The 10,393-nt window shown below is 34.1% G+C and overlaps 1 long non-coding RNA gene across 1 annotated transcript; it reads right to left on the bottom strand.

Annotated features, from left to right (window-relative positions):
• Positions 1–1,470: 1,470 nt before the first annotated feature.
• On the bottom strand, positions 1,471–9,295 carry LOC126965623 (uncharacterized). The gene is made up of 3 exons (XR_007729568.1): positions 9,149–9,295; positions 8,401–8,737; positions 1,471–3,197 (listed from the first exon to the last, which is right to left on the bottom strand). It is a non-coding gene; the product is annotated as an uncharacterized LOC126965623 (long non-coding RNA).
• Between the last annotated feature and the right edge of the window lie 1,098 nt (positions 9,296–10,393).

The raw sequence follows: 10,393 nt of genomic DNA, 5'->3' as shown, positions 1-10,393 counted from the left end.
TCTTTCCTGTAGTTTTTGGATTTTGCCCGGACATACACGTAATTTTTTATGAGATTGCGTAATTTTTTTTCAACTTTAACTAAATATTTTTAGAATAATAATTATTAAATATTAAAATAGTTTAAGTTAATTATAAATGAACTCGCTATTCCTCACATAAACACTTCACTTTCATGAGGATGGCTTAAATTGTTTTGTAGTTTTTTCTTTTATATATTTTGAACAAATAATGAAAAAAAAAATACAGATAAACAGATAAAACATCTACTATTTTAGCTTTGTTAAAATTTATACAATACAGAGTAAGTATTCTTTAAAAAAAATGTACAATTCCTACAGTTTTTACATTTATATGAAATATAATAAAAGATTACAATTTACATCGTTACAATTAGATTACTACCCTATAATGTAGATACAGTCTACATTGTAGATTTATGTATGTTCGTAATTAACCTCTTTGGTGATTGAAACTTTGTGTGATAAAAAAATATTATCGCATCTTCCTTAATCATACAATATCAGTAATGCCATCAAAAACATAACTTATAAAAAAACCAAGTCTCGCAACTCTTCTCTTCTTCTACCGTAAAAAGTTGTAAAATCCAAGTTGATCAATTTATTACAATGGGTCCTTCTGTCGTAAGTTATTACATAATTAGCTAACCTAACATGAAGGCACCATATCAATATTAAAAATCTTTTATGTTTTAAATACATAGATTAACTTGATCCTCCAGAGCGGGGTAGCTCTTCAAGTCCATGAATATTCTAGCGTTCTGTATGGTACACGTCCGGCCACTTATGGAGTTTTGTTCTCATCTCTGGTCTGGCGCACCCCAGTATCAGCTCGAACCATTAGACCGCAAACAACGCGGAGCTGCTCAAATCGGCGGAGATCTAGAGCTATGTTTATCGTTCACAAATTGCATTACCTCTACGAACTTACATATAATTCGTACCATCTGGGCGCGTATAAGTAACGCTCCTACAATTCTTCCGTGTATAACACGGAGAGACTATGGGCGTCAGTGATCACTTACGATCAAGTTACCCGTACACTCGCTAGTCCTCATATAGCATACAAACAAAACAATGTCAGTATCGAAGCGCCCGCCTGTGCAGACCTTTTGTTCATACGTGAAACTCGCAGCAGTACGCGACTCTCACGGCAATACGCGACTCTCGCGGCAGTACGCGACTCTGGCGGCAGTACGTGACTCTCGTGGCAAGGCTCTGCCTTTCGCCTAACAAGGCTTAATGATCACACCGCCAAATATTTAATTCTTTATATTTCAGTTACTCTGCTGTTTGTCTGCTCACAAAAAAGTGCTCCTTTGTTGTTGACTGACAATGGGAATTCACAATAAGCAAATACTTATGCATGTGCGTATTTTGTCTCATTTAAAAACTACACACAATACACAGGGATATAGGTATCATAATAATAGCACAAATAAAACGATTACATTTAATTTTTTATACTTTTTTTACTTAACAATAATTTATTCGGTAATTACATTTACAATAAACGTTACAAATATTTGTCTTAATTTTTTTATTTTTAACTCTTAAGATTAGATTTTTCATCATATAAACCTAATTAACATTCCTACTTATTATACAATCAACTACAACCTGTCTTTTGGATGTTGTTATAAATTTTATGTAAAAAAAATGGTTAAATAAAATACTTTTTAAATGAATATAATGTAATCATGAAAGAAAATTAAATCAATTATTGGCTAAAATTATATTTTGTATCCCGACGCTTACATTGATAATGTGTTATTTTTTTTGTAGTGCAAATTACTCACGTTGGGCCCAATACGAGAACGAATGAATCGAATTTTAATCCAATAAAAAGTATTTGAATTAAATGTGTGATTTTCGAGTTTAAAATATAAAGACAATACTAATATAACCCTGTTTGAATAATTAAAAAAAAATTAACAAAACCTTTATATAAATTCTTGTTTGTTTTTGAAAGGTTATCTGATAAAAATTTAAAAGAAGAAGTTCTAAAAGCAACTATTCAAATATCTTACAACTAAATAAAAATTTAACAATATTAAGATATCATCATATCTTAAATATAAAAAAAAATACGCTTAGATAATTCATACGTCTGGATAGAGTCTCTTGCTGTTGAACAACCGAGGCCAGGAATATTAGTGTAGTGTGCGTGACAAGCTACTTCTTACACTCGCGATTTGTGTTAGTGTGCGTAAGAAAATACGTTCTATTAATAATAATTGCAATAATTTGATTTATTTTTTTCATAAATTATCTGCAAACAAATATAAATGGAGAACACATTCCTTATGCCATTACAGTCTCGACCGCAGTTTTATTAAATTAAATATTGAAAAAGTGCGTCATTTTGGATCGCCGGCCGTCCTTACTATATCAATATTAAATTACACAATACTATTTCCTATACTCAATACTTGTTTGCTAAGTTGTATACGACGCGACGCGCTGATTAAGGGCCAATCAAAAATTAAAATTGTGATCACATATTCAGCTCGTCACACTTAAGTCACACGGAATTGCGTTTGCAAAACAGCCGAAGTATCGGCAGGTCATCAAAAACGCACACCACGACGCCTTATATTTTATAATGTATAAAAAACCCTGTGAAGTTTGTATATGATTTCGTATTTCATATGCAAAACCTTTGATATACTAAAATTGTACAAATACTTGGCAATTAAGATTCCAGAAGTTAATCCATCATTACGTGTCTTTTTGTCACTGTCTTCATAGATGTGTATGAATGAGACGACACCATACATATACAGATTATCATCTTAATATCACATCATGCCTTCTGAAATTCGGACCTAATGGCAAATGAGTTTTTTGATGTGAAGTTTTTCACAGTGATAACGCTTCTTCCGAACATATGCTTAAATAAAGATTATTTTGAATATTAATTAAAATCCCGCGAGTGACTATTGTCGTGATAACTTAACTAAATGGTCGGACAGAACAGCGGTAGAGAATAGATTGGGGACTGGTGATTCTATCTGTAGGGAGGAGGAGGTTCATTCCTGTGAGACGGTTTTGGCACTTGAACTACGGTGTGGTGGTGCACCACAGTGGTGCGAGGTGGTGGGTCTCCGCAGCAGTCGCAGCACAGACACGGAATGCAGCAGCAGCAACAAGGTCGGCACGATATGTTACAACCCATCCTGGAAATAACACACATCAACATTCATTAATTTCTTTTCGAAAAACTGTTATTTTAGGGAACTAGGCTCATAAATCGTACCGCATTTCGTAAAAAAATTAAGATAATGGTGAGCTTTTAATAGAATAGAATAGAAATATATCTATATAACATATATAACATAATGAAAGAATACTTGGTAAACCTCATGAAGCTACATCAGTTCGTAAAGGGGCTTCGACATGGAGAGAAGAACTGATAAGAAACCCACAGCCCATCTTTTAAATCATATAACAACTTAGTACTTAAGTAAAAGGATACTAAAATCCACGCAATCCTTCGAAAGGTCACAGAAAATAGCTATTGCGTCATGAGAGTCCTCCCAAGAGTCAAACACATGATGAACAACTGCCATTCCAGCATCCATGGTTCACTTTCACATGGTAAAACCAAATTGCTTGGGGTGTAGTATATTATTTACCACAAAGTGTTTTTCAAAGATTTTACTAAATTCTGGTAGATTGGCTATAGATCGGCAGTATTCTCGGTGGCCTCTGTCTTAAATAGTAGTATAATTCTACTTAGTTTCATCAGGTTGGGGAAGACACCCATAACAACTCAAGTATTAAATATATTAGCTAAGTGTGGAGGTACCACTTCAATTTCTGATAACAAGGTTTTCACTGACATCATTTCCTCGGTACCTTTTAGGTTTTAACATTTTGAAAGTATTGACTAGCAAGTTGCTAGTGACATGTAAACTGAAACGTAGAGCCAGTAGCACCGATATTTAGCTTTAGCAAGTGCTCAGCTTAAGTTGCACAGGAGTCAAGATATTGCGTATCTTTAGTCGGCATGTCAGCAAAAAACTTCACAAAGACACGAGTTATTTCATTATTATTATAAATTTTTGTATCGTTTACATTAAAGATAATATCTTTATTGTCAAAAGTATTCACTCTACCTGTTTCAGCATTAATAATGTTCCATACTGTCTAAATTTTACTTTCCGAATAATCGTTTACTGAACTGTGTCTGTCATTTATTTAACATTCTGCGTAATGGTTGAAAAGAACGTTAGCAATGATTGATATTTTATATTATTTATTTATTATGTTATGTATGCAAATGTTTGATTTGTTGTGGATACAAAAAAAAGGATATATACACACGTCAGTCAGCAGTCAACTCACACCTATAAACCACAGCTCAACAGTACAGTTGGTGACAGAAATACCTAAGTACTTCCCCCGACAAAGAATGTGGGCGGCGGTGATCACTTAACACCAGGTGACCCGTACGCTCGTTTGTCCTCCTATTCCATAAAAAAAGATATAACACACGGTTCTACTATTACGAATTTTCTTTTATTATCCAAGATAAGTTCTAGATGTTAGGGAACTTGCACAACGCGTTAATCAAATATCGTTTAGAATTCTTTGATTCAACACAATATTCAAACATTAAATGATCCTTTTACCCTTAATTATTGAGTTACCTTAAAACTATACAGATATCAAAACAAATGTATAAAATAACCTACATACCTAAAAATATTTCACAATAGTTAATAATTATTGCAACTGTTGTAATTGTTAGTAATAATTCAATAGAAGACCAAATTAATAGGGCCCTGACTCTTAATGTCAAATGACTCAACTAGTATAAGATCACAAACATTTATGTATAATTACTGATAACTGTAATTATCTTATCAAAGTGAGTCACGTTAAAAACGTCACACAAAGCCTTTGTTAAAAAAAATATGAGGTTTTTAATGGTTCGGAGCGCGTTGCCCACCCACACGTTGACACAGACGTTGGCACAGCGTCTCTCTTGGCATCTATTATATATTGGCACCTTTGCAAACGCTGCTAGACCATGTCCCTTACACCAACCTCTTTCTATTTATCGCATTTAGAAACACATGAGCATAGATGGCGCTGACCACCTGCCATGAGATTCATTGTTCTCAAATTATTTTAAAAGTAACTATGCTAAGAGCGCTTTCTCACTATCCAATCCAAATCCGATCCGTACCCGTGACAAACGGTCCGGTATAGTCGTAGAACTATTTCTACGGTTGACGGAAAGAAATCGAATGACGAAAATTACCGTAGAAATAGTTCTACGACTGCTTCGGACCGTGTTTTCACGGGTACGTATCGGGATCGGATCGGACGTAGTGCGAAAGCGCTCTAACAGTAAGGCAGTTTAAAAATCTATTGACGAATCCGATGCGAAATATAACCCTATCCATAAATTTCTATTACTTTAAGATATATGTTGTATACAACGATTCAATATATTATATAATATTTTTAATCTAGTTATAATATAAGAGTACCAATTCTGCAGTATTTTTATTTGCCACTACAGAAACATTTCCGCAGGCACTAAAACGAATGTCTTTTTGAAAGTCAAAAACTAACGCCCTTACAAAATATAAACTTGGTATAAAGTTATACCTGAGTACAAACCAAGAATATGCAAAATGTTGACTATATCACTGACAACCCTGTTAATACAATGATAATTCAGGAGGTCTACTCGCGAATCGACAACGATACATTCGGAACGATACGATAATACTCCGAATATATCGCAACGAACCTACTCTAACAAATGTTCGAATTCCTTATCGTTTATCGTTACCATAGACTAATATTTTGACTTTTTTACGATGTTAGTGTATATATATAATGTAATATGTTCAAACCTAAACATTATCTGTGCTTTGTCGCTGTAAAGTGTCAAAAGTCAAAACATAGTTTAGGCGCTAAGGACCATGCCAGACTCTGCACCACCAATTTGGTATCATTTACACATAATGTAAATGTTAAAAAAATATGTAATGAATATAATATGACATTAAAAATGAATAAATAATACAAAACTCGCGAATAATAAAATGTAAAAAAAAGTAACTCAACCCTTCTCGTCGACTTCCTATTTCTCAGGCGGAGGATTTCTCAGGATTTGCATTATTTCTACGCATAAACGATCAACAAAATGACTTAAATAACTTAGTAGTAAAAAAATCCTCTTGAATAGTAAATCACACACTCACATTATTTTAATAATATTTATTAACTATGTATATTGTATGGCAATTATATCTATACAATTTGAAACGATAATAGCAACGACAGCCTAGATGGTGTCGTTGAGATTATAGTAAAAGTGACGTCTGATTATTTGTGAAATTCGAATATTCGTCTCTGACATTTTCAACTAAGAGTAGGGTTACCGATGATATCGAATAATGTTTCGTTCGTTCAATCATCGTTTCGACATTGAATACGACGTAACTAAGAGTAGGATTCGACACGACTAATGCTACGATTTATCGAATATCGATTTTAGACGTAGGCCCCCTGAAGTTTTTCGAATGTCAAGCAGCCTTGCAAATTACCGCGTGAAACGTTATAGGAATAAACAAATCTTTACCAATATGTCTATTTGTAAACATTTTGCATATTCTTGGTTTGTGCTCGAGTATAACTTTATACCAAGTAAAACTTTATACAAAATAAACCTTGTGAGGCCGTAATGGTTTAAAAAACTAAAATATTTTCAAGGATTTTTGTTTTGTAAGATCGTTGTCCTCGTATTACACGCCAGCCCATACTTTCCTAGTGACTAAGTTTCCGGACTAGGTACTGTCTACAAAAAAGTCCATTACGCATCGTTGAGTACCTTGACAGGCTTGTTGACAAAGCGTTACGGTATTGTGCAATTGTCTTTCGAAACTCATTTAAGGAAACTAAAATGTGCTGTTTGTAGCAAGCGTAGTAACAGCTGGTTCAGATTATCTTTAAATACAATTTTGAATATTTGTGGTAAATTAATTAGACCTGATCGATTTTTAATGGGTTACAAATTTAAACGAACAATTCTTTGCAAATCCGTACTAATATTATGAATGCGAATGTAAGTTTGTCTGTTACGCTTTTACGCCGTAACCGATTTTGATGAAATTTGGTACAGCGGCTACATCTTATACTGGACATATCCATGGTTCCCGTGGGATTTGTGGAAAACTGAAATTCACGTCCATGACCTATCTATAGTACGAATAATGGGTTTCGTTTGCCATAGCAATCTTCCTCGAAATAAGATTCGTAAAATATGTTCGCAACGGGTGCGAAAACGGGATCCGGAACTGGAATAGGACATGAGATGTAATCAATTCCAAAGTTGCCTATTATTTTTAAAAACCCTTTTTCTACGCGGACGAAGTCAAGAGCATCGAGGACATCAGCGAGTATAATATAATATAGTAGACGGTTGCAGACGTTTTCATTATGAAAGCGAGTGTTTTGGAAGAATTCTTGGAATCTTTAAACATAAATATTCAAAATTAAAACAATCAATATTAAGCTGAACGAGCTACCATGCTAATGACTATGAAACAAACATGGATGCGCCAAGGTTGTTATCAATGACAGAAAATTACGCGCTCATTTATATTTAAATGCTAATTAGTTCCATATAAAGAATACTAGCTGCTAACAAACGCGGTTTTTTCATCTCAATTGCACAACCTCAGATTATTTATACGTCTAGAACTAGATAGACTATGACAGCTGTGAAAACGTTGAAAGAATTTGAGTTTAGAACTAATCATTGGCGGAATGCACGCACACTGACATAAAGTGTCATACAAATCGCGAGAGACGTAGCTTGTCATGCACACTAAAGTCATATTCCTGGGCTGTTTTTATCGGTTGTCTAACAGCAAGATACTGTATCTAGGCGAAAATTGGAATTCGTAATAAGTAATCCATAAGCCATCGAGGATAAATTTCGCATCGAATGGTGGTAGTTTCATGTCGATACGATCAGTGGTTTAGGCGTGAAATAGCCTCAAACAGAGACCATTTTCATTATATATATAGATAGATAGATTATTATTTATATTATATTAGATAGACAACAGTAACCCTTCAATTCAAATGTTAAACTTACTTACTAATAAGGCACTATATAATGCACTGCCAATCAATTAGGTATTATTAGTAAATTTCACACCAATTACTGTCATAAATAAAAGTATTATCTGTCAAATTATAATGTTTATGGTTCTTTCAAGGTCCTATACAATGTTAATGTAAGTGTTAAGCGATAAAGAAGGTGCGTGTAGGGTGAGTTAAGCAAGTATAAGGTTGATTAGTCATTAGTGTGTGCGTCACTAATCTACATGGTCGCCCACTGATACTCACCTTAAAGAGAATCCGTTTATCTATATTGGGGGTAGCCGGGGTATCCGCCGCCTGGCGGTGGGTAGCCTCCTGGGGGGGGATATCCTCCTGGAGGGGGGTAGCCTCCTGGTGGTGGGGGATGAGGGTATCCTGGCGGGTTATTGTCGACGAACACGGGCGGTTGTTGGACGATCACGGTTTGCGGAGGGTGTTGCTGTTGCTGTCCGCACGCGTTGGGACAGAGGCAGGGAACCAAACAACAAGCACTCAAAGCCAAACAGCACGGGTTGCAGCAAACGTCACAGTCGCCACAATCAAATGATAAACACAGCCCCATGTTCTCACAACGTATCCTCAACTAAAACGAACATTTAAATATAAATAGGTCTCGTGATACTCTTATCTCACCTGAAAACGCTATTATCTGCACTACAACTAATAAACAACCTTAAACACACTGAGGTAAGGTCGACAGTAATTGTACTGGTCTTGTAAACGTATATCACCATTACTTATAGCATTATCGTTAATCAAATAACTCGTTATCATTTGATAAGTGATAGTTCACAGGCACGTTGTGATGTGCTTCAATATACTAGGAAATAGGAATATACAATTTATCAATCATAAAATATAATTAAAAAAAAACACGGCTGAGATATATAATGAAGTAACCATGAATCAACCCAATACCATCTATGTGGACGACCTATCGTTGCAAATAAATCTAAGTAAAGCGTTAGTTATAAAGGCGAAAATAATTTCTTACCTTAAAAAGTCCTCAGAAATGAATCAAGTAAATTATATTATATTAATTGAAGAGAAAACATTGAGGCGACGTCATGTCGCCGGGAAAAACAGTGTTGCAGTATATACGCAGTTGTAGTCAGAATATCAATCGAGCGCGATAATAGCTGTCTCTATCTCGATTCGCTTTTAATATAAGAGAAAGAGAGACAGCTATATCATCCGTAGTTCCGTTGTTAGGTCGGAAAATGATTCAGTAACCTTGCGCTCGAGCATTCAGTGCAACCGTCACTGTAAAAACCGTAAATAGAATAGAAATTATCATTTAAATGCACTTAAATACGTCATCTTACAAATGAATAACTTCATTATCTTTGATTTACTTTCAATGGTTTAGAATATTGGTAATTCACGACGGCTTTTATTTTAATATTTCTTGTGTTAAATATAATGTCAACCTCGCTTGCCAGATGAGTTGCCCTTCATTGAGCGGCAAAATTTAACAACTCAAAACATTATATATATATTAAAGGATTACCTATTAAAAAATTATAGCAGTTAAGACAATATTAATGAACCTGCTAAGTTATATTTATTGGTTTTAATTCTTACAACATTTTCACTGTTATTAATTTAATTAATAACTTATGTAGTGACGCATTATTTTAATTATTAGCATTTATTGTAAGTTTGTGGTTGTGTTTATGTGGTATGTGGTGTCTTAGATGCTAAGTTAAAAAAAACTAAAAAACAGAAATGTCGTAGTAACATTGCAGTTGAAAAATACCTACTGTAGGTACCTTATTAATCATTAGTCACAATCGCACGAAGAAGTAGGTACCTACCTACCTACCTACATCTAGTACAATACTTACTTCAATTTGCACAATTTCAGTAAGCAAATATATTATTCATTACGTAACTATTAATGATTAAGGCTTCAGTTACTTTCTAAGTAGTTTGAGAAAAAAATATCCAACCTGAAATACCTACTTTATAAAATATCATAGCAAATGTACCATTGACATTACTTGCAAAACTTATTTTACAGGCGTTTTACTTTTTTATTACATTAATTACAGAGGAACTTGCAACACTAAATAACTAATATAGTATAACTAGAGGCTAATTACAAGTTCAAACAAAGGTTCAAAAATAATGAAAGAATAATTAATAATCTAAATTGTACATAATTTATGCCATTACTACATAATATGTAGGTACCTCTATTATTTACAAAGGAAATTGCAACATTATGTCGTCTAGC

The sequence above is a fragment of the Leptidea sinapis genome, chromosome 8, assembly GCF_905404315.1.
Source record: "Leptidea sinapis chromosome 8, ilLepSina1.1, whole genome shotgun sequence".
In the NCBI taxonomy this organism is placed as follows: domain Eukaryota; kingdom Metazoa; phylum Arthropoda; class Insecta; order Lepidoptera; family Pieridae; genus Leptidea; species Leptidea sinapis.
Note: the sequence above shows the minus strand (reverse complement) of the source record. Positions and strands in the feature narration are given on the sequence as shown.